Source organism: Brachyhypopomus gauderio, unplaced genomic scaffold (genome assembly GCF_052324685.1).
Source record: "Brachyhypopomus gauderio isolate BG-103 unplaced genomic scaffold, BGAUD_0.2 sc139, whole genome shotgun sequence".
NCBI classification, from domain to species: Eukaryota; Metazoa; Chordata; class Actinopteri; order Gymnotiformes; family Hypopomidae; genus Brachyhypopomus; species Brachyhypopomus gauderio.
Genome location: NW_027506960.1, coordinates 49,884 through 76,344, shown reverse-complemented (window position 1 = coordinate 76,344; position 26,461 = coordinate 49,884). Strand labels below are relative to the sequence as shown.

At 39.9% G+C, this 26,461-nt stretch overlaps 2 long non-coding RNA genes across 3 annotated transcripts; both read left to right on the top strand.

The window, feature by feature from the left end:
* The first annotated feature begins 10,894 nt into the window (after window positions 1–10,894).
* On the top strand, window positions 10,895–12,109 carry LOC143500261 (uncharacterized). Its single transcript, XR_013126731.1, has 3 exons — window positions 10,895–11,020; window positions 11,140–11,236; window positions 11,623–12,109. It is a non-coding gene; the product is annotated as an uncharacterized LOC143500261 (long non-coding RNA).
* A 636-nt stretch (window positions 12,110–12,745) lies between these two features.
* On the top strand, window positions 12,746–18,794 carry LOC143500285 (uncharacterized). 2 transcript variants are annotated; one of them, XR_013126734.1, is made up of 6 exons: window positions 12,746–13,169; window positions 13,382–13,497; window positions 15,064–15,193; window positions 15,942–16,235; window positions 17,200–18,004; window positions 18,140–18,794. It is a non-coding gene; the product is annotated as an uncharacterized LOC143500285 (long non-coding RNA). The 2 variants fall into 2 exon arrangements; XR_013126733.1 differs by having other exon boundaries at window positions 12,746–13,497.
* The last annotated feature ends 7,667 nt before the right edge of the window (window positions 18,795–26,461 follow it).

Below are 26,461 nucleotides of genomic sequence, written 5' to 3'. Positions count from 1 at the left end.
CTGTGCAGGTTAAATATGGGACAGTCCTAGGACCACTTCTATTCACACTGTACATGTTACCCTTAGGCGAGATTATGCATAAGCACAACATCAGTTTCCATTCCTACGCAGATGACACTCAGCTATATTTATCGGCAAAACCTGATGATTTAGGCGCAAACAGTAAAATTGAGAAATGTGTAGAAGAGATAAAACATTGGATGGCGTGTAACTTTCTAGCACTAAATCCCGATAAAACAGAATTAATAATAGTTGGGTCTAGGGCTGCGAGAGACAAGATACATAATGTAGCATTGAATCTACATTCTTTTACTATAACCCCCAGCGCAGAGGTAAAGAACTTGGGCGTTACAATAGACCCAGATAACTAGGGTAGCGTTCTTTCACTTGCGCAACATTGCCAAAATTAGAAACATATTAAATACTAGTGATGCAGAAATACTAATCCATGCATTCATAGCCTCTCGTTTAGATTATTGCAACAGTCTCCTAGCTGGATGTTCTGGTAAATCGATAAACAAACTCCAGCTGGTTCAGAACGCAGCAGCACGAGTTTTAACAAAAGCTAAAAAGTTTGATCACATCAGTCCCGTACTATCGTCATTATACTGGCTGCCAATTAGATTCCGTATTGACTATAAAATACTTTTATTAACATATAAAACGCTGCATGGCTTAGCTCCAGACTATCTTAGTGAACTTATTGAACAATATAACCCAGCATAGAGGCGTTGCTAGGTAATTGCCTTGGGCCCCTCCCACTGTAGGGCCCCCTTGTCTAGCTAAAGCCAGGTTCACACTACACAACTTTTCAGTCGTCAGGTTTTTGTGCCGTTCGCACTACACGACTGGTTGTGCTGTAATCGCGAGTCTTTCAGTTGTTGTGGCTTTCACACTACATGACTGATCGGCGACGCGGGCTCACAAATTAAACGACTGGGGAATTGCCGACTCATCTGGCTGCCGTCCAAAAACACGAGAACACGAAAACAAAACTCTCGCGAGAACCAGAACACCACATAGAAGAAAAAAATGTACATGTACTCCACATTTTCGTTATTATTATTATTGATATTACCGTTTAAACACTCCATAGTCCCAAATTGCCAGAATTATTTCATCTCTCTGTTGCAGTGAACATAGATATAATCAATTGCACTATTACTCCAGTGCTGTCACAATAACTTAAACACAGTGTTGTAGTAAAGTTGTAAGAAAGGTGAGGATTTTGTGTGTTTGCTGGGTTACTGTTTTGAAAGCATTCTTGAAAGTTTTTTACATTCTTCAGAGATATCTTCAGCGGTGCCGCGGTTCTCTCTCCGCGTTCCCATTGGCTGTAGCTAGACGCTGCTGTTGACTCAGTCGGCGACTGGGCTAGATATTAAACATGTTAGATATTAAACATGCTAGATATCGGCCGGTCGTCCGCGTTGAGTCGGCGACGGCTCGTCGAGCGTCTTTCAGCAGTTCACACTACACGACTGAGCGAGCATCGAGTGATCGCCGATTTGCCTCCGACCACAGTTTCTGTCGGCGATCTACAAAAAACAGTCGGTGACTGAAAAACCAGCCTAAAATCGTGTAGTGTGAACCTGGCTTAACTTATTTCTCGGATATTAATGTTGATGGGCCCCCTAGCTAAATTCGCGTTGAGCCCCCAAATTGCTAAGTCCGCCACTGCCCAGCGCGTTCACTTTGCTCGCAGGACGCAGGGTTATTAACTGTTCCTAGGATCAAAAAGATCACAGCAGGTGGAAGAGCCTTTTCTTTTAAAGCTCCACAATTGTGGAATAATCTTCCTGCCTCTATTCGGGACTCAGACACAGTCTCAATGTTTAAAACTCGATTAAAGACTCATCTGTTTAGTTTGGCCTTTGATTAATCTGTTACATATTTACTACATCTCATATCTTTTCTCAGAGGTGGGCAGACACACTCAGGACCAGCTTACAGACTTTTGCATGACCTTTTTTGAGGTGGATCAACACAATTAATTTGGTAATTTTTTTCAAAATTGTTATTTTGAACCCACTTATCTTTTTTAGAAGAAAAACATTACTAACATTACTACATTTCTACCTGAGCCTGCCAAAAGCCAGTGCTGAGGTATTTTGGATCATGAGGCCATGAGGCCATCCTTTGTCATGCAGCCACTTCTAGGTAGACGGGGGGATGGGTGATAGTGTGAGCTATGTTGATCCATTGACTCAGACGGAGAAGAAAAGACCCTTTCAGAGAAATCTGAACTTTAGCTATTTTGACCAATAATCATGTCACCTTTTGCAGTGAGAAAAAAATCCAAAATTAGTACAAAGGAGGCAGACTTGAGATGTTTTGGAATTATAGTTCAAATAATGTCTGTCAGTTTTATAATAAAGAGAAAGATGACTGTAGCCACCTACATGTGGATGAAAATTCATGTCACCACACATTTCACTTACTCTGTTGACTGAGAAGCAAGGATAGCAAAGGTTTCCAGTACACAGCAGGCTTTGGACATGATCCTGGAGGTGCCGTGGGCGGGTGGGGTTCCCTGGTCTTTCTCTGCCTGCCTCTGGCCTCTGGGGCCTTGCTAATAAGTACATTCTGTACATTTATCCTATGTTGCACTTACATAAACACACACACTCACACACACATACATCAATCATTTGTGCTGTATGTCTTACTTTCTGCTCTTCATTTAGTAGCAGCAGTTGGTGAATCATTTGAGCTGTTTTTTCTGCTCTTCTGTCTTTTCCCTTTTTAGTTTCTCTCCCCCTCTTTTCTCTCCTGTCCTGTATGGTTCACCTAACCCCAATTGTTTTTATCACTATTGTACTGTATTATACAGAATTGTTTTCTTTTGATCCTTACATGAAAACAAAGTTGTCCTCCAAAGGTGAAAGGGTGGAGGTGGGCCAAAAAAAAGTTTGAAAAGCCCATATGAAGCAATTTTCAAGCCTAGGGTCACAAACGTCACACACAACACATTGTTAGTTTTCAGAGAGTAGTGAAAATCTGTAGTAGTGATATCTCTTTTGGTAAGCTTTCCTAAATTTCCTATTTTTGTTTGCTGGTTATGGCTGTATTTGGAAGAGACACACATGCGAAATCTTGATCTTGAAGTTAAAATTGCTCAATAATATTATTCTATTTCAAGTAGCTGAGGGTTTTTTGTATACATTTATGTAAAAACATTTTTACCTATTAGCAGTTTTTCAAAAGACAAAACTACTTAAAATAAGGTTAAAAATATCAGAGCCATTTTGACTAATCAATATGCCACTTATATGCCATTATAATTCAAATATTATGTTTGTGTCAATTTCACATTATTTCAACCTTTCACAAATCAAATCTCAAACATATGGTTCTGTAGATGAGGAGACTTCTTGCAAGAGATCTTGCACAGTCTCATATGGCAGCCAAGGAGGTGCAAGCTTTCAGCAGCAACCACCCATACCTGACACACGCCTCATTTACATAACACTGGAGGCAAGTTCAGCTCTTCTCCCCCCTGCTGATTCCTCAGGCAATGGGCACTTTTGCAAATGAATGGATGTTAATTGGAGCCACCAGAGGTGTCAGTTTGGACTAAGGTTCTTTGGACCCTCTTTTGGGACTTCAGGGGGGTGGTTGAAATTTCAGGGACTTCTAGTGTTAAATACTTGCCGCGCAGTGTTGTCCGAAACGATATGTGGTAATAAAAAAACAGGAGAATGAACATTTACCTGACAAATTTTAATGTTGCTTTTCAGATTTGAAAAGTGCTGGAATTTAGGCTAAAGTACTTGAAAATGCTTGAAATTGTAACTACTTCGTTTCACAACAAATATCCGTCTGACTGAACAGTTCTCCTGTATTACGTTAACAAATACGAGCCTCTTGTAATTCCAGGACGAAACATGAGAGTGAAGACATTAAGATTGGGCGTTTTGAAAGTGTGATTTAAAATGCGAATCATTTTGAGTATATGTATAAATATTTAACTTAATTAAGTTTAACGTGCTGAGAAATATTGAAATGGACCTTGAAAGTGACATACAAGTGCTTTAATTCCAACTTGTAAAGGTGTATGAACTCGGCAAACGTGACTGTTCTCATCGCGCTGAGGCACGGTGCGCGCAAAGTTACAAAATTCGAGAGGTGCACGACCTCGCGAATCGACAGCGCGCGAAACCCTCTTTAACTGACTGTGCTCTTTCCCCCGCGGCTCATGGTTTAAACCACATATGTCAAAGTCAAAGCCCGCGAGCCAGATCCGGCCCGCAAATTGATTATCTATGGCCCCCTGGATGATATTTAATTACTATTAGAACCGGCCTGCAGGCCACAGCCGCCCGATGGTGTTTTGCACGCACTACGTTCCCCACAATGCAATGGTAGCCCACGAAGTCACTGCAGTGCGACGCGTCGCGAGAGTCGCGGCGAAAATGACGTAATCGCAGTGGCTCCGCTCGTGTGCGAGGGTCTCGCGCGCTGTCGATTCTCGAGGTCATGCACCTTGTGACTACCCGATCCGTACACCCTGCCCGATCCGTACCGAGCATGCGCTAGAAAATGTGCGCATGCGCGTTGCGATTGGCCCAGGGACGTATCTGGCAGATATTTTGCGTATGCGTTAACACTTTACAACACGGGCAGATATTTTGCGCATGCGTTAACACTTTACGACACTACTGGATGCGAAGTAGTGAACGGGGTGTGTCATTGTGAAAAAATGAAGGATTTTAGATTTTATGGCGAGTTAAAGGAGTATATCTCCTATCTTTAACTTTATATCACTTTATAGTTAAAGGTAAGTTAAATTCAAACTATGTTCCTAAGTTAACTACGGAGCCCCTAAAGCAGGGGTACTCAAATAGAAATGATGACGGGCCACAGGGGCCGGTTACGGGGGGGGGGGGGGGGGGGGGGGGGGGGTAGCGAACGTAAACTGTTGACGGGGGGGGGGGCAACGCATTTGGGCGTCTGCTACCTGTTTGTTGTTGCCATAAAGGCAATCCCCCGCATCGTCTTGAGATCACGGTGCGCGATTTCAAAATAAGAGCGGATAGCGCAATTGAAAAAAAAGATTCCTAAAAAAAAAACACTTTTCAAAACAGCTCGCGGGCCAGAAATAGATAGCCGGCCCGCGGGCCGTTATTTGAGTATGGGGGCCCTAAAGGATCTAGGTAGAAAAAATATATTTTGAAAGCTAAATTGTTCCCTCAATTTAACAATTCATTCCCTCAATTTAATAAATCGTTGGCTCAATTTAACAAATCGTTCCCTCAATTTATAATTTCATTCCCTCAATTTAACAAACCGTTCCCTCAATTTAATAATTTGTTCCCTCAAATATGGAATAACACAGTAGTCTAGGACAAACAGTTTTAACAGGGTCGTCTCTTCTACAGCTCTCGTACAGACACTGGTATGTTGTTACCATAATGAAGTAATAATGCTTTATGTGTGTATGCTATCGGTAGTCAGACTCATGTAGCGAGAACTCTGCACAAACTCTCATTTACTATCATGGCTCCGTCGGTAGTAAGTTAACCTCCAAAGTACACTCCAGTGGTTGCTTGCTAGCTGACTATATATATATATATATATATATATATATATATATATATATATATATATATATATATATATATATATATAAGCAGTAGCGAACCGTGACCATTAAACCTGGGCCCGCTACACCCCCCCCCCCCCCGATTTTTTTTCCTCTCCTAATAAACTGCACTAAAGAATAAAGAAAAAACCGACAGTATAGCTTTAGAAACGCATGTAGTGCGTTCAAATAACATTTGTACTAGATAACTTGTTAAGCAAAATAAGTTTCCAAACAAAATAAGGTTTCACAGCTCCGTGGTTCTCGCAAGCGGAATATGTAAATGAGGACGTCAAAGGGCCGAATCGAAACTAGCTAGCGGCGGTAGGGTAACGACAGCTAGCGTCGCCACAGCGGGCGGAAATTATCATACAGTTAAGCCCGCCCACTAAGAGGGAAGATATGATTGGTCAATTTTACTGTCATTTGAAACTGGTATTGCGTTGAATTATAACTGCCAGGCCCTCTGTAAACGAACAGCGGGCATCACAGTCCTGATAGGGGGAGACACAGGCGCTTCCACTTAACCCCTCACCTTCCAACACAGATTGAATAGACACGGTTGAATATTTTATTTGCTTATATTTTTGTAATTGTTTAGATGTCGAATGTCAAACTGTAAGTAGATAAAATAAAATTGGATAATTATATATATAATGTTTTAAGAATATTTTAGGCCCTCTGAGAGGGCGTAGAGGGCCCTGACGGTTCCCCACTGATATAAAGTTAGCTAACATTTTATTAATTTGTTGTCCATATGGCTATAAGCAATCGAGATGGATTACGACTCGTTTAACAGCTTCATCGAGTTCATTCGAAGTCGTCACATTGAAGAAGCGACAGTCCAGAACTTCATCAGTGAAAAGGTAACGCTGTGCTTCAGTATCTAGCTACTTCAGTATCTACCGAGTGGGCCTTATCAGTCATTGCTTTGTTTACATGGTGTTGTTCAAATTAATGTAACTAGCTTATAAAAGTTGTGTACTGATATGAATACAAGTCGACATGGAAGCCAACAATAAATATTCTGAGTTTAAAGACAAGATAACATCTATGGTTAGCGCATAATTTTAATAGGCATTGATATCTAAATATATATTATAAATAAAAGCCTTTTTAATATCATCTCCTTAATATCAGCATTTTGGTTTGGTTGTAAACAGGACACCACAGGAGTTTTTCATATACAGTAGCACTGTTAAATTAGTCACACAACACAGACACCTGGATGTCTAGCTAGTCTTTTCCTATTGGACAGGTTCATCTTTGGGCTTAAAGTACCTTGCTAAACTGAGATATTGTGAAATCCCATTTATTTATTGTATTATTTTATTTCATGAAAATAAATAATACAATAATTTAAAATATAACTTAAAAAAAAACACTTCTAAATTTACTAGAATATGCTAGTTAAAAAAAACCATGTCAAAACACTTATTTTGTTTACTTTTATTATATGTAGGTGTTAGGGCCCCTTACTGTTTACCTCACACTGCAGGTTTTGAAGAATGTTCAGGTGTAAGTACACACAGTTTTCTCTCTCTCCCAACTACTCATACAAAGTGCATTTATACTATGCTTTTTTCAAATACTAAACATTTACAAATTAATTCAGGCTTGCAATAAATGTTTGATTAAATCAAAGTAATCAATAAGGAGACAGGGTCAATAAATGGCTACTTGTCACTGTTCACGTTTTTTCTGTTGGATTGCTTAAAATGAATGTCTGTTAATCAAATTGTAATAATAATAATAATAGTTCAATTGTTTTCAAGTTAAAAATGTTTTTTTATTCTTGTGTTTATTCTAGGGGTGGGCATAGATTAATTTTTTTAATCTAGATTAATCTCACTGAAATCTTGAAATTAATCTAGATTAATCTATATTAAAATGGCTCATATGCGTGCTACCCAAGTAATGACTAAAAGTGAGTTTTTGAGATAGGGTTTCTTAATACAGAGGGTGCATTAGACCAGGGGCTCATCTCCTGTTTCCAAAATGCATCAATGACTGCTTGAGAAAGCTGTTCTCCTTTGATATTAGAAGAAAAACATGCTCAATAAAATGTAGGCTACTTGTGTTCAACGGTTTATTCAGTTAAACATGAATTTGTAAGCCTACATACTGTACATTAAAAGGGGTTGATAACATGTTTATTCAGCTAAACATGATATTTGAAATGTAAGCCAACATTTAGTACATTTAACCTCATGGACGTAATTTGGGGGGGACTTTTTCAAAAGCCGGTTTTGGTCCTCTGCAGTTTTAACGGTTAATAAAAAGAAATATTTAAATAGCGACGAGTCTAGCGCTATGACCATGCAGAAAACGACCGCTCCGAGCTCCGCTCCGGTAACACTTTACGTTCCTAAAAATGAATTTTCCATTAAGCAAACCTGGCGACTTCGTGGCTGCATCCATGTAAACACGTACGATTTGTAATTCACAGGTTTGAAAACTCGTTCTCGCCCCTACTGTGCAATTTGGTTAGGAATACAGCCGAGCTAAACTATCAAGTTGAAAGTCATCATAGTTTGCTTACCCATTTTGACCCAGTTCCCAACCCAACTTTAAGAATAGATTAACGGCGATAATTTTTATATCGCCCGATAAGATTATCAAATTAACGACCGCCGTTAACGCCGTTAACGGCCCACCACTAGTTTATTCCCTTTGGCCTTTCATTTTTAAATAGGGTTAGATGCCAGCTCTAGTTACATCACACTGCAAGTTAATGCAAGCAGAATGTTAGAACGTAAGTAACTTAACTTGATCTAAATATTTGTGTAATCTGTCTCTCTGTACATGCAGAGAACAAAGAACAATTAAGTTCATGAGCAATAGTACAACTGCTATAGCCAAATATCACATCTCCTGTTGTTTGAAGTGTTTTTGTTTTTGAGCCATCAGCCATCAGCAATGAAACCTCCCCTGTATCGACATCCATTGTTAATTTATTTCAAAAAAATTTTTTAGCTTCACTTATCATAAATATGCACTTCTTAGTTCTACAGCTAGATGTTCTTCAATGACCAGGACCTCCACAAAGCAGGTGGATCATTTTCAGCTTCAGTGACCAGTGACATGGTGGTGCTGTATTAGTATGTGTTGCACTGGTATGAGTGAATCAAACACAGTGACCAGTGACATGGTGGTGCTGTATTAGTATGTGTTGCACTGGTATGAGTGAATCAAACACAGTGACCAGTGACATGGTGGTGCTGTATTAGTATGTGTTGCACTGGTATGAGTGAATCAAACACAGCTAAGCTGTGCACAGTACACCACAACATACACGTCAAGTGTCACTGAAGTGAGAGTATGATCCACCTGCTCTGTGGTGGTCATGTAGACGTCTAAAAATGAATGGAAAATGGAAAATAAGTGTAGATACAAGGTTTTGATGTTATAACTGATAAGAGGAGAGAAAATAATATTCTAACTTTCTAATCATATAAAATTAGTTTTTTTTGTTGGTAGATTAGAAGTTTTCTTGGTCTTTCCAGACTTTTCTCTAGATGTCACAAATGAAGATTGCAAGCTGCTCTGGATAAGTGTGACAGCAATATACAATTTGTATATCTGTTGTTTTTGTTTTCTCAGGTGTACAAGCTTAAATGTTGCTGAACATCTTTATTGTAACTTTTTTATTTGCTCTCATTTATACTTCAATCTTCCCTAAATCTAAGCTATCTTAGATTTTTGTATTTTATGTTAGTTTTGTAAACCTGTGAGGATAATGTGACAATTATAACAAAAAAAATATTTTCCTTGTTATACAAGATGTCTACAAGATGTTACAGAAGCAAAAAATACATGAATAAAGTCGGGTTGTACTACTTTTGTAGTTTGTAATTTTTCAGAGATTTAAAATTATGCCAATTTTTTCCTTGAGTGTAAGGTATAAATTAATACCCATGTAGAGATCTTCAGGAACAGTTAAATTGTACTCTGCCATTATGTAGGTACACAGACTGTAAACATCCTCATCACAAGCAATGTCACTGCGATGTAAACAGTCTGTCTCACAGTTGATGATTTCCTGTTCTGGCACATGACATAAGTATACAGCTCAGAGCCATACAGTTCTGGAACTGTGTACATTACATTAGGCCGCCCGTGGGGAACATTTTCATTCCTTGAGGGAAGGATCAGACGTCGCATGTTTGCTGGGTAATATTTATTGGGTAAGGCTGTTCCAGTGTTGTGTAAGTGTAACGACGTGGCTCGCGCCACGGAGCGAGGAGACGGACACAATCGCTGAGAAGAGCGAGATTTATTGCAGGGCATTCCATAATCGTCATCACTAAAGCAGTCAGGGGTCATAAGGGGGGGGGGGGCAGTCCGAATAACACAGATACACGGGCATAACGAAAACAAGGCAAACACGAGCAAGGCAGGGAAACACAGAGAACACGAACCACAGGCGAAAGACAATCCAAACTGGTACGAAAAACCAACATCCAAAACAACCGACCAGGGACAAGGGAGACTCAGGGGCTTATATACATGGGACTGAAACAAGGGACAGGTGTGAATGATAATACAGGGGCGTGGCAACAAACGAGGAATCACGAAGACAAACGAGCTGGGCGGGAAGAACAGACAGGGAACACGGACATGAGGGAACCCAGAGTGACAGCTACGAGAGGGGGCGTTGCCCTACGTGACAGAGTTTAGCAGCGAGCCATTGAATGGAACTATTTTAACTGGCGGAGTATTTTTAACCAAACAGGTCAAATTTGTCGTCCTCTTTAACTCAAAATCTTTCAATAAACAGCGATAATTGAACTGTGGTATAATAGAAATAATACACTCCCTCTCGTGTATTATTGCGTAAATAAATGGGTCTTATTATTTACATTGAGGGGGCGAGACACCTCGCCTGAGGGGGCGACGCCCCCTTTCGGACTGCGGTCCGCCAGTTGAGGACCTCTGATCTATGATGTTTACAGCACAGAGAATCTCATAGAGAAAACAACAGCAGAACAAGCTGGATATGTTGTAAAACGATTACTGAAAGTTAACACACATTTTCAGGAATTTGTTGATGTAGATAAGAATATATTCATCAGTAACTTAGATAGATTCCAGGTGTTTTTATCATGCAAAGAGTCAGCCTCGCCTCAGCCTATGGCTGTTGCAATCTGTCAAGCTCATGTACTCATGTTTACATTTTGTGGACTTTTTGTGTGGCTGTAGTTTTGGAATTTGCACAAAGCCTGATGTATTTGAGGTGGTTATCCTCCTAAAGAATAAACCCTTTACATTTGCAGCTTACCCAAGAATCATGAACATGAAGAACTGAAGTCTCTCTTGGAAAGGAAAGCACCAGAGACACTTGATGAAATTAAGACAAAAGGCATCGTGACAGAAAAATCAAGGCTAAAGCTCATTAAATTATGCATCTCTGACCTGGGTGGAGAAGCATGGCTTGTAAGTAAATAAATAAGTTGCAGCTTGGTTAGTTTTGAATGCTATAATAAGATATGGCTTGAGACATCCATCACATCTAATCTAAATCTAATTTCCTATGTTCTAATTTTTGTCTTTAGTTATCCATCAACTACTGAAAAAGTAGCTCTATCAAAGAGGATCATTGCTGTCCTTCCATCTATGAGGGTCCAAGTAGATGGAAAGGGGCAATGATTTGTAAGTATATGCTTTGGTTCTCAGTTGTAAGATGTGCAGAGTTGACGTTCATATTTTTCTATATAAGGTTAAGCAAAGGATCAAATAACTTGACAAACCCTTGCTTAAATTTGCATTTTGCCTTTTATGTGGAACGTACTCTTGCACATGCAGCTGGCTTCCTTTGTGGTTGTCTTATCTAATTACATGTTTCTGCTTTAATTCAGTTACTAGTAAAATTGGTCTTCAAGTTTCAGTTTCTTAAATATTTACTTAATTATATTGAATAACTATTTTAAATGCTTAAAGAAAGTAGCTTTAAGTCTACCTATAGTAGTGTCAGTAGCAGCAAATACTCATTTATCATCTTAAATATTTCTCAGTTAATATCCTTGTGTTTTTGCCAGGAGCATTTTTATGATCCAACATCTCATTCTGGGTTTTTGGAAATGAGACTTCGCAATATTCGCCGAAAGCTAGAGGACGGTCAGCGACGTTATAAAGCACACAAGCGACGCAGTGAAGACGGACCTAATTCAGACCAGGATGAGGATGGAAGCGGGACAACTGAGTGGATCAACCTGCTGAAAAGGCTCCGGCCATCTGCAGACAACATTTCATCAGTCAAAGCAGCAATGCAGAAAACATTCACCTGGCGCAGATCGTGGATAGCCAAACATTCCCCCACCCCGTCTGAACTGTTCCAGGAATACCCACGATTCTTGGATATGCCAACTCTGGTAGGTAACATTTTGCACTATGAAGTATTGTCATATTTGTCTCCTTGCTTTTAAATGCTCATTCACTCAAGTTCATTGCCAGTTTATGGCTGGATGTAATGTGAAGAACAAGCCTATCATTGACATACAATAATAGCATTCTTAAATTGATAACATTAGTGGGGTTATTATATTACACAACACAGCTAAACACCAGGAACTCAGTTGGCCACCTGTATGTTATAGACTGAAACATTTTCCTAAAATATGTTAACATCAAATAAGAGTGACAAGACCACCAATTAAAGATATTCAGAGGTGTCAAGTAACGAAGTACAAATACTTCGTTACCTTACTTAAGTAGAAATTTTGGTTATTTATACTAGTAATTATTTTTCAGCTGACTTTTTACTTCTACTCCTTACATTTTTACACCATTATCTGTACTTTCTACTCCTTACATTTCATTTCGACTTGTTTTCATTCCGGCATGTCAACCCTATCCTAATCGCGCCATCCAGATATAGTGAATTTGATTGTGGTTGGATGAGAAGTATAAACACATAATATTCCAACACCCTATTGGTTTGTACGTGATCCATCACACCTGCACACGTCACACTATAGCGAGGACATAGCAGACGTACGTACCCATCAAACATGTATGGAACGCCATTTGGCTCAAAACGTCTAGAATGACGTCCGTGTTAACACGTCAAATTTGGACGTCTTAAGACGTACAAAAATGCCGTGTTAAGACGTCACTTTTTGACGTCTTAAGACGTTTTAAACGTCTTAACACGACAAAATGTGCCGTGTTAACACGTAACTTTTGGACGTCTTAAGACGTTTAGATGTTTAGACTTCCATACTATTGGTGGCCGCCAATATACCCACCCCTTGTTGACGTAGGGCTTACGTTTTAGTCACATGGGCTCTACGTTGCGGTGACATGGCCTCTACGTTGTGGTTACATGGGCTTTACGTTGTGGTCACATGGGCCTTACGTGGGCTGGTTCTGGGGCTACGTATCTATCACGTGACTTAGATGAGGCGGTGAAGGTGTGTTTGGAATAGTCCATGTGGGTTTATTTGCGTAGGTAATTTGGTCGAGTAGAGAACGCGATGGCTTCCAGGAATTTTTTGAACGACTGCCGTAGAACATTTTTAGAATGTACACGAGTTTTATCGTCGGATGATCAGCAACTTGATAATGTACAACCTGTTATAACTAGGTATGCTATCAATTAGTACAGTGTACAAAAGTTATTTGATATACTCTGGTTTCTTCACATAAATGTAGTTGTGGCTTCGTGATATTTTAAAGTGAATTGTATTTCATTCTGAACCGAGTTCATCAACATATTTGTAGTAGAAAGTAGAGAACACGGGTCATGTTACGACAGTGAATTTATATCACGTTTTATGTGACTGAAACTGATTGGAGACTATGGCCTCGAGCATTCGCTGGGCCAGTGGCCGACTGGTTGAAGCCGAAGTGGCTGATAATGCTTGGACTCATCAGTGAATTAATTCAGGAAGCTAGCAATCAACAACAACATGGTAAGTTTGCTTGTCAAATAAAACAGCCGCTATGTAATTTTTGAGTCGATAGGATGTATAGATTTGAATGAATTTAAGTTTTAAAATGTTTAAGCCCCCCATTGAAATGAATGGAGGTTTCAAATTACAGGGTGTGCAGGCATGAAAAATTATCAAAACTCTCCTGGATAAACTGCTGTAAAATCCTTACACCTTCACCTAGAAGCTCCATTTAAATTTTAAATGGGAGAGAAACTTGTCCTTTCTGGCATGCCGGGATATCTAATCATTTGATCGATTCGTTTTAGAGTTATGAGCATTTGTTTGGCACTAGGCACAGAAAACTGCTCCATTAGCTCCCATGTTAATTTCTCAAAATCCGAATTGTCATTTTGGGGTCAAACAATTACACCAAAATCATCACCAAGGGGTCCTCTCTCATACAATCTCTTCGGTTAAGTGATAAGTTAAATATGTCCCGAACTACGACCGTTTGTTAGGAGTGTGCAAATCACATTAAACAAGCCTTCTCCACTCACAGTAACAGAGATTAGTTAGTGCGAGGAATGTCTCTCCCCCTCCCCCCACACACGCACATCTCTCGCACACACTGTTGACAACTCTTCTCTTTTATTTTAACATTAATACAAGCGAATTCACTCAACAGAAGTAAATTTCCTCTCTCATTCTCGCTCCTCGCGCACTCTTTCTCACACACACACAACTTAAAGAAACAGTAACCCAATAATATTACACTACATCTCTCTCTCATAGCCACTCCATATACACCACACAGACACACACATGCATACATCTCTCATACCCACTACACATATACACCATACATACATACATCTCTCATACCCACTGCACATACACACCACACACACACACATACATCTCTCATACCCACTACACATACACACATATACACCACACACACATACATACATCTCTCATACCCACTCCACATACACACATAAAGACCGGTCTCTCATACCCACTCCACATACACATAAACACTACAAAGACACACACCTTTCATTCCCACTCCACAAACACACACGCACACACAGATATACACCACACACACACATACATATCTCATACCCAGTCCACACACTAACACACACATACACCAAGCAGACATCTGCAACCCTTATTTTAGCTTAGGGTTGAATTGTCAACAGTAACTAACTTAATAACGGGCACACCTTTTCAAGCCCTATAGTATTTCGTTCAGGAAATGCATTGTTCTAGTTAGCTTTGTAACAGTGTTGTGTTCAAATGCTCTCCAGCTGATTTCATAAATACGTTTATCATAGATAAAAATGTAGTTTAAAATGTATAGAATGTGAAAAGGTTATTTAAGCTTATTAACTGATTGTGACACCCTTAGCAGTAACAACTGCAATTGAATGTTTGCAAAAATATTTCTGTATAAACTGTATAACCAACATATGAAATTCCAAAGCAAATCATTTTACTTGGGCTCATTGGTTTTTCTATTTCAAATCTGAAGTTGATTTGTTTTTTCCATTTTCTGTTATTTTTATTAATTCTGTGCTACTTTCTCTTGGACTATAGCTTTTCCTGGTTTCACTGTACCACGAAGGGCAGGACACGTGGGGAGATCAGTGTGTCAAGTAACACAACAACAGTTGCAGATGTTATAATTTAACTGTGTATCAAGAAGCACAGTGAAATGACGGTTAAGGTATGTGTTGATAGGTCTTTTTTTTAAGCCCTTCTATGAAACATTTGTGAATTGTTCTGTCTACAAATTGAATAATGAACACGAAATTTTGGAACTGCAAATCTAATTGCACCCCAGTAGGATGTAGAATAACACATGATATATGTGAAGACACTGTCTTGAACTAACACTGATGCAGCATCACAAGGAAGCTAATATGCTCGCAGTAGAACACTGCTTAGCTCTGATCCATTAGCTAACAGAAACCTGTGCTAATTAGCTCTTATCTGGAGTAGAGTGCATGATGGAGCATGATCTGTGATTAAAAGTGGTGGCCCCCTCCATCCAAATTTTTGTGTATTTTGGACATTTAAATAGGAATTTCTAAGTGGAAACACATTAAATTTATATATCAAGTAAGGGGGTGGAGTAACTACTTCAAGATACGGTATAGTACAGCTTGGATTGATTTAAATTATTTGCATAAAATCACAGTTTTGAAAAAAACATACATGATTCGTGTATTAGTGTAGTCCTTTTGTATTCATATAACACAGCAGTTGAAAATTCTAATTTACTAGCCACATTTTTGGAATTGCACTTAAAATATGTGAATGAGTTCTGTTTGTTTTAGTATCTGATTTATGATTTGTTCACTGTAAAGCAGTTGACTGTATTGACTGTATTTTACTACTGTAGCACAGTATTAAAATATGTCTTTCCCTTATCGTAAAACTAATCCGCATTCTTATACACTTTGTGTTTCTAGACAGTACAATCTATCTTTCCGGGACCGTTACACAGCTCTATCAGATGAAGCACTTGACAACCGTGTGCTGGAGATTGTCTCTGCCAATGACGAAATAGGACCTGAAGCTGTTGGGGCTCGGTTTGCTGGTGAAGGCGTCCTAGTCCAGAGACGACGTGTTCGTCAAAGTGTAATCAGGACTAATCCTAAAGGTGCTGCTCTCCGGACTATGTCCCACAGGCTTCACAGAAGAACATACAGAGTGGCAGGACCAAATTCACTGTGGCATATAGATGGAAACCATAAACTCATTAAGTAAGTAGCAATAGAAACTGTTTTACTTAAGTTGATTTATTTGCACCAACTGTGTCAATAGCCAATGTAATGCTAACTCTTTGATTATGAAGTTGGTATTGTTAAGTTCAATCTTGTATAATCTTAGGGAATGACAACAATATAAATGTAAATGGGGAAAATGTCCAAAGTCTGTGTCTAGATTAGTTCAGGTCAGGACTGTGTGTCTAGGAAGGAACAAAGAGTACATCTGTTGCAAAGAAAATGCAGTTTTTGCCTAAGACATTAGAAAATGGATGGGAACAGGGTTAATGGAACAAGATGGTATTAGAAATGGATGGGAACAGCTCTAAATGTAACTGTTGAATCATAAATTCAATAGGTGTCAAGTCTTTAAAAGCAACAACTACTGAACTGCGTACCACTTATATCCATATAGTAACAGGTGGAGGCTCATTTGGGACCTAATCAGGTCAAACTGCAAGAATGGAATATTAAAAAAGTAGGGTCAGCAGTCACCCAACCTCCAATTCAAGGCTATAAAAGATGGTTGCTGTACTCTTTATAATAACTGTTATTTAAGAGTCTGGTGTAATGGATTGGAATCTTTATACTATTACAAAAATAATCATCATCCCAACTATCATTTAAGATTTTTGGTTATATGTTAAAACAGGAGAATAAAAACACTACTGTTTACCTCTTGCACATACAATGCTTGCCCAAGTTGGTTGGATATAAAGATGTCTGTTAGTTATAAGTGGGGGATATTGGGGGACTAATAATGACATTATATTAAGTGTGAATTCATTTGAATGCAGCAGTGATCCCCCCCCCCCCCCCCCCCACCACTATGAAAGCCCAACCATAGCATAGAGGCGTAGTCCTCGTTGTAGCTACATTCAAGCTATTTGTGTGAATAGCTTTTAATTTAATGTGTTTTTTCTTCTTCTGTCACTCCCTGATCTTTTTCCATATTTTTTAGGTGGAGAATTGTGATCTATGGAGGTATTGATGGTTACAGCAGACTTGTGGTGTTCCTTCATGCGTCGAACAACAGAAGTGACACTGTAATGGATTTGTTCATTGGAGCGGTCAGCCAGTATGGTGTCCCTTCAAGGGTCAGATGTGACCATGGAGGGGAAAACAATGTGATGTGTCTCTTTATGGATGTCTTCCGAGGCTCAAGCAGGGGAAGTGCTTTACGAGGGAGGAGCACTCATAACCAGCGCATTGAGAGCCTGTGAGGCGATGTGTGGAGAGATGTTACAAACGTCTACCATTCGTTGTTTGTATATCTGGAGAATGAAGGAAAATTGGAATCCAGTAATGAAATACACATCTGGGCTCTTCACTTTGTTTATCTCCCTCGGATAAACCGTGATCTCAGGTTGTTTGTTAGTCAGTGGAACCACCACAAGTTAAGAACTGCTCAACACATGTCACCGTATCAGATTTTTGTGCAAGGTTGTCTGTCACAACATTTGCAACATCACACTGGCATTCAAGGTGTGTTTGCAGATGAACAGATGCAGATGAACAGACAGTGCCAGGGGATGGTCAGGAACCCGTTTGCAACAGTTGGATTGAGGGCAGCGGAGGGCCACGGGGCAGGGGCGGCCGCAGCGGAGGGCCACGGGGCTAGAGTGCCTGCCTTTGACTGGCCTCAAACAATTGATGTCCCTGTTAATCAGTTTATACCTACTGGAGAACAATTGGGACACCTCAGGCAAAACATAAATCCTTTGGGGAGTGCAAGAGACAGTTTGGGAACTGATATTTTTGAACAGGTACTTAACTTCCTCTCTTAAATATGATACATATGCCAGTTATACTGATCTCCCGCGAGACCTCTCTTTGTTCTATTTACCTATTGTGTTAATCTTGATTGCATCTATCATTGGTGTCTCTCTCCCCTCGATCAGTGACATCTATACCACACGCTGCATCCGCAAAGCCACCAGCATTGTGGAAGACCCAACCCACCCATCACACGGTCTCTTCACTCTGATGCCGTCCGGCAAAATATACAGGAGCATCCAAGCCTCCACCTCCAGACTCTGTAATAGCTTCGTTCACCAGGCAATCAGGCTCCTCAACTCCCATACACGGAACTGACACACACCAACACTGATCTGTCCCCACACACGCACTGAAACCCCCCACCAGAAATATTTGCTGCTCTCCCACAGGACCTAATAACTACCTCAGAACCACTGTGTTCATGTATGTTCCATATGACACAGTACATCACTTATCTCATACCACATTGCACTGCACCAGCACTTTACACCATGTCTCAATTGTCTCTGGCCTGTTGTATTTATTGTAATGTCTTGCTGTGAGATTGCACTATGCTGCACATTTTGCACATTGTTTTGTTACCCTGCTGCACTTTGTTGTCTGTTGTACTGTCGATTTGTGTTGCACCATGGTTCCGGAGGAACAAAATTTCATCACACTCTGTACCTGTGCTCAGATGTAATGACAATACATCTTGTATTGTCAATACAAGTATTGTCAATACAATGACAATACATCTTACGCCCCTTGACGTAACAACCACCCGGCTGGGGCTGTCTTACAGTCTGCCATATGGGATTCTCCCCCGACAATGTATGTATGTAAATTCTTTAACACCTCAAGGGGTGTGGTTTTTTCTGTATGTAACCTATGTGTTGGTAGACTGTCAGATTACTTTGGAATAAAAAGCACATACAAATAAACTTCATTCTTGGAAATCCCCACTCCTGTTTCTTGAAGAAACCAACGATTCTTGCTAAACAGAAGACAATACCCATGGTTGTGATTAAACTGCTACTAGCTCACATCTTGATGAAGTATAACTTTTACCAAATATGTTCTAAACTGTTAATGGTGTAAGTTATTTCACGATACCAGGGTAGTGAGACAGAACAAATTGATATTAAATCTATGATTGTCATGTTAATTCTTTGTATATGGCTATAGGAAGCTAATGTAAAAATATTGGTTGAGACAGTGAGGTCATACACACATACAACTTTGAATTAATGTCATTACACTAAGTTTTAGAATAAGCAAGCGGTCTCAGTCACTTGATGTTTATTACAAATGAACAAATAAACTACAGTTGAATACATAAACTTCAAAAGCATTCTGTAAATAAGAAATAAAACAAATTTTGGAATATCAGAACCATTAAAAAAATTCATTAATATTTCAGTTATTTGACAGCAGAAATATATCAGAAATTGAAAGTTTGGATAGTAATGATGGTGAAGATGTAGAGTGCATGTCTCTCAAGAGTAGATAAGTGTAGCTATCTGTTAAATACTGGTACTCCAACACTCCCATTGTTGTCCATAAAACAATGTATGAACATATAGCTACTTTTATTATTTATTCCAGGAGATGAGGAAGTACCAGTGATAGGACAAGACGTTGTTCTTGAGATACTACATGATGAGGAAGGATCAGGGCAGGAAAATTAGGAAGAGATTGTTTTATATTGTGAAGGTGATCCTTATGCTAGCCTGACAAAGAACAAACGTCCAGTGGCGTCTACTTGGGAAGATCCTATCACAAACATCACTGAACCATTAACTCCATATGCTTACTTCAAATGATACGTTCCACAAGAGATGTTTGAGCTGATGACCACCATGACAAATGTCTATGCTGAAAAAACTGCTGTGAGGGGCTACAAACATGCATCAGAATCAGAATCAGAATACTTTATTAATCCCAGGGGGAAATTGCTTTTGTTACAGTGCAACCATTTGCATATTATTTTAATAAAACACCTCTATAAAATATAAAAATATGTACAAAATAATAAAGAATAAACATCCTAATATTGAATTTAAAATAAAATGTAAAATAAGTAGGTATTGCACATAATATGTAATAAAATTAAATTAAATTAACAATAAAATAAAAATAAACTGAAAATAAACAGTAGTGTCCTGTATTGTGTCATGTATTGAGGGAGGAGTTATAGAGCTTCATGGCCACAGGTAGGAATGACCTCCTGTGACGCTCTGTGGTACATTTTGGTGTGATGAGACGAGCGGTGAATGTGCTCCTATGTCTCATCACTAGATTGTGTAGTGGATGGGAGACATTGTCCATAATGGCATGCAGTCTAGACAGCGTCCTTCTATCAGAGACTGCATCCAAAGAGTCCAGCTCCACACCCACTACATCACCGGCCCTGCGTATTAATTTATTGAATCTGTTGGCGTCCTCCCTCCTCAGTCTGCTACCCCAGCATGTGACGGCATAGAGGATAGCACTCGCCACCACAGACTCATAAAAGACTTTTAGCATGACCTGACAGATGTTAAAGGACCTCAGGCGCCTCAAAAAGTAGAGACGACTTTGTCCCTTTTTGTAAAGGGCGTCAGTGTTCTTAGCCCAGTCCAGTTTATTATCGATGTGGACCCCTAGATATTTATATTCCTCAACAGTGTCTACACTGACCCCATTGATGGACACAGGGGTCACTGGTGCCTTGTTCCTCCTTAGATCCACCACTAGTTCTTTTGTCTTTATCACATTGAGCTGTAGATGGTTCAGCTCACACCATGTGACAAAGTCCTTCACCGTTGTCCTGTACTCATCCTCTTCACCCCTGCTGATACAACCAACTATTGCAGAGTCATCAGAAAACTTCTGAAGATGGCAGTGCATCAGTGCATGAAATAGAAGCCCTTGTAGGCTTGCACATTGCAATGGGAGTTCTGAGGTTTACGAATGTACTGGGAATCGTACATGCATCCATAATTTCAACTAATTTCTCCTTGTTATATATATTACTTTTTCATAATAAGAGATGTTCCCAAAACTTGGATAGCATTTTTAGTCTATTGATCAGGTTTATGTTCAAAAAGGGAAAAACAAACAAACCATAAAATTATACATATTGTATAGCATTGCTTTACAACTGTTAAGACCCACCATTCACTGCAGTGGACATAAAAAAATTACTATAAAAGTATTATATTTAATTTTTTTTACTGAGTCTTGTTTTGGAGTTCATTACAGACAGAAAATTGCATTTGTATATTTTTTTTCATTACTGGAACATAATTCGGGTCTGAAGGGGTTAAAGAGAAGGGGTTCTGTGTCCTCTTTGCTCTATTTGCTGCTTTCACAATGGGGGCGGGGCTTTTTGGCAGTGTTTGGATTTCTCCCCTCAGCAATTGATGAAGTGGTAGCACCCAATTTTAAACGTCGTGTTAAGACGTTAAAACGTCTTAAGACGTCAAAAAGTGACGTCTTAACACGGCACTTTTGTACGTCTTAAGACGTCCAAATTTGACGTGTTAACACGGACGTCATTCTAGACGTTTTGACCCAAACGGCGTTCGATAAACATGCAACGTCAGAAAGACGTTAAAATCATGTCTGTATCACATTGGTCAGTCCACAGGGTGGCCGCGGGTCCTTAAAAAGTCTTAAATGGTATTAAATTTCATTTTTGTCAAATAAGGCCTTGAAAAGTCTTATTTTGTCTTAAATTTGCGGAGCTAAATTTAGGGATGAATAATTCCGTTAGCGGTGTGTTGAACTTAAATATTGCTCGCAAGTATTTCGGGCTTAACGAGCACCGGTAGTTGTTGGACTGGCGGGATCATAATTTCATGCGTGCTGTATGTACGTTAACGTCTGTTCGGAGAGATGGGGAAATGCAAACTTAGCCAGAAATGGTTGGAAGACCCGACATATTCTTGGTGGCTCAGAGCTGTCACAGATACCAGCGAGGCTCGTCAGCAGCAGCCTGCAATATCTACGTTTTGCCCAACAAGAGAACCATTCAGTCGAGCTCTGCTCAACGTCGCATTCACGCTGTAGGCTATGCGGCTCTACCAATACTTTGAAGGGGGCGTACTCACACTAGGCTCTGTGATCCGGGCCCGGGCACGGTTGCCTGCCGAAGCACGGTTCGTTTGGCTAGTGTGAGCGCTCCAACCGTGCCCGGGCCCGGATCAGTTAACCGTGCTCGGGCCCGCTTTGAAGAGGTGGGCCAGGGCACGATTCATGTGGACTCGGGCACGGTTCGCTTCTAGTGTGAGCGCTATCCGTGCCCGGGCCCGCTTGGTGCCTCGTCTGATTGGTTCATTTCGCTGGAACTCAAACATGACATCAGTGATGCGACGCTCACGTTAAACAGTCATAGCGGCAAAGCGATTAGCAGACAATCGTTGTGTTAAATTATCGATAAATCTGTGCTTGCACCGTGTTTCTGCACTCCCAAAACGACTCCAAAAATACAATAAAAAGAGAATCGTGAACTCTATAGTGTTGTGCGAGCGCGCTTTTTTCCAAATAAAGCGGCGTTGTGATGACGTAAGCGTGCTCGGGCCGGGTTGCTGAAGCGTGTGAGTGCAGGCCAGCGGGGGAGTGGGGAGGGGGGATAACCGGGCCCCAGCACGGAACGAGCAAACCGTGCCTAGTGTGAGTACGCCCTTAGGTAATATGGGCGCTAAAAACAGTTAAGAGTCACCAGTCATACAGATCCAACGAAGGAATTGACTCATTGTTTAAAACCATGTTCCCTGATGCCGCCTTCAAGTCTGGTTTATACTTTCGCGAGTGACCGTAGCGCGTGAACCTCCGCGAACGGCGGGACCGTTGCAGTGTTGTCCGAAACGATATATGTGTTAGTATAAAGAAACACTCCTCAAAAACAGGGGAAGGAACATTACCTGACCAATTTAATGTTACTTTGTGTTCCAAGTTTGACAAGTGCTGAAATTTAGGCTAAAGTACTTGAAAATGCTTTAAATTGTAACTGCTTCATTTCACAACAAATATCTGTCTGACTGAACAGTTCTCTTTACGTTAACAAATACGAGCCTCTTGTAATTCCAGGACGAAACGTGAGAGAACGTGAAGACGTTAAGATTGGGCGTTTTGAAAATAAACAACCATTAAATAATGTGATAAAAAAAGCGAATTATTTCGAATCATTTCGAGTATATGTATAAATATTTTACTTATTTAAGTTTAATGTGCTGGGATATATAGAAATGGACCTTGAAAGTGACGTACAAATGATTTAATTCCATCTTGTTACGGTGTATGAACCCTGCAAACATGACTTGGTTAATTGCAAGCCGCTCGCGCATGGGCGAAACCACCGCGATTACGTCATTTTCGACGCAGCGGCTGACGAGCGGCTCGCGCGCTGTCGTACACCTCTCGAAATTTGTAAAAACTTCGCGCGCGCCGCGCTTCAGCGCAATTAACCAAGTCATGTTTGCAGGGTTCATACACCTTAACAAGATGGAATTAAATCATTTGTACGTCACTTTCAAGGTTAAGTATAAACCAGTTATAATAATAATTTACTTGCTGAACAAGCCGAAGGGAAAGCAGGAACCCTGATGGCCAAAGTGATCACAAAATCAAACATCCTTATGTAAAACGTACTTTTACGGAACCAGTACTCTTACCGGTTCTCGGGCTGTGGGTCAATCCAGGTGGCGATTTTGGTAGCGAGATAAGTGTGGAAATATAACAGGGGGACTGAAGAATGGATTTAAACGTATTTCACTTTAATCAAGAACAACTGGGAGGCTAGTAGTAGTGGCTACCGGCTAGTCCGGGTCTCCGTTCTCACTCTCCCGCTCACACACTTGTCCAACCCTCTCTCTCTAACTCCTCCCACTTCAACATCACTCTAACTCCCCTCTAGAGGCTACAAGGCACTCTACAAACGTATGAACATATAGAACAGGTTACATCATACCATTATTGCTCTTACACTTAGAAAGAGTTTCAGAGAAAAAGTAGCAGAACTGAAAGGGGTTGAGCGTGAGCTGGAGTGTGGATCAGAAAAACAGGAAAATGGCCTAGTGTGTGTGTGTGTGTGTGTGTATGGTATGATGCTGTTGTCAGTGTTTGAATTTTGTTTTGTATAAAGTTTCATTGTGTATACTGTACAGTGAAAAAAATGTAATGTTTGTGTCTTGTATTGTCCATCTTGTGCATTAACATTTGAAGTTTTCAAGCAGCTAGATTAATTAATGTAAATAATCAGTTGGTTTTTGTGCTTTATTTTAACGTGTATGATCTTGCGAGTTGGTCTTAATTTTATTTGGAAAACGGTATTAAAAAGTCTTAAAATGTCTTAATTTTCCCTTGGTCAAACCTGTAGACACCCTGAGTCCAGACCCACTTATGCACATCTGGTGGACGTTCAAAACTGGTTCAAAATCTGACAGTAGGACCTCAGCTAGACGTCTGTGGACGTGCATGACGAGTTTTCTATCTGAACGTCTGACTAGGACCTCTATTGGATGTCAGTGGACGTGCAAAATGGTTAACTATTCACACGTCTAACTAGGGTCTCTATTGAACGTCAGTGGACATGCAAAACGGGTTCACTATTCACACGTCTGACTAGGATCTCTATTGAATGTCAGTGGACGTGCGAAATGGGTTCACTATCCACATTAATATTTTCACATCATATTTAGCTATTTGTTATATAATAAATATACTAACTACTGCATATTTAATGTTCACACGTCTTCATTTACGATTTTATACCCCCCCTACACACACACACCTTTTTTTATTCTCGTACTGGCCAGTTTCAGCTCTCACTCATGCACTCACTGCACAATCAAAATCAGAGAAGTGACCGCGCTCATCATTTCCCTGGTGAAGAGAGCAGAGTGCAAGGAGCGACAGGCAAAGCTTGTTCTGTTACAATAATGATGTAACTACTATATATATATGTATTTTGTGAGAAAATATTAAATTAGCTAGCTAGCTACTTCTGTGTTTCTCAATTCAGGACTTTGTCTTGTAGCAAATGCGGATTTTAATTATATCTCTACCCCAGCTGTGATTTGCAGGCAGTCTTAGGGAGAATATGAAATATTAAACAGAAAATAAAAAAGTGTATTAATTGTGTCAGGAACATACCTGTCAAGTTTTGTATTTAAAAATACGGGACATTTCCCGTATATGACGTAATCGCCTAATTTGCATAATCGGTTATTTGCATATAGCTGCAATCGAGGCTGTAGGAGAGCCGAAGACATCTTTGGAGTGGCAAAAAGTGAAGAAAAAACACCCGAAATATCTTTTGAACTACAAATGAATAAAAAAATAAATTTTCTAGTGGTATTTCTAGCTACAAATGGGGACATCTCCTGGGCATATTTCTGTGCTTTTAGCCCGCGTTTGTGCTTGGCAGATTGTTCGTGCTGACGGACATCGTTCCTTCCCCCATGAGAGACACTAAAATCACAGCTACATATCTTACAGAATGAGTAGCTATGCCCCTTCATGCTCCTCTTTAGGAAAGTAAATTCCCTGTCCCATTCGTCAAAGTACTTACATGTACGCTTAGCTTTTTTGGCAGGACTGCCTTCTCTCGTTAAATCCATCTCTGATTTGTTGTTCCAGGTTTGCTCCCACTGTCGACACTAAACCTGCGAGTTTTCAATTTTTATATATTTTTAAAGCATTCATGTTCCGCGCCAAACAGATTCTGTCACTAGCCTCGCGAGAACTGCCACCTGCAGTATTCTGGGTGGCAGTTATGATGTTAATTTTGGGACAAATGTTTTGTTCATTTGAAAATGAGATCTGAAACTGAAAGTTACAGTGTTGAGCCTGAACATCGAAAAATACCACAATCGATTCAAAATAAAAATAAGTGAAGCAAATGTTTTTTCAGATTAAATACAATTTTGATTCAATTCTGTATTTATTTTGAATAAATTATTTTTTTTTCAAGTTTCAGGTTGCTGTATATTTTGATATTTGAGGTTTAATGTATTTCAGATTTCAGACTTTTTTTTCAGATTCAGATCTTATTTTTTTGAGTTTCGGATCTTTTTTTTCACTTTCACATTTTTTTTTTCAAGTTTCGAAGCTGTTTTTTTCAGTTTCAGATCTTCTTTTCAGTTCAGACTTTTGGCCCCGATCTAGCGTGAGGGGCGTGGTATTAACGGATAGGGGCGTGGCCAGCACAGCAAATCATTCCTGAGAGCCTTCCACAATGTTGTCTAAACAAAAAATGACAGGCTTTTACACTTTATATTGAAATAAATGCAGCAATGAAAGAGTCCTGTTAAGCGAGACTGTCTGGAAAGGATTTATGTTAATAACTTAGATACACTGTGATGATTGTTCAGACTAATGTTTCCAGCTTTGCACCCAGCACTTCGCCCTCGTCACTGTTTTGAACGCAGCGCGGTGACTCCTCACCATGGCGTCTGCTCCACCAGGACACGGTGCTG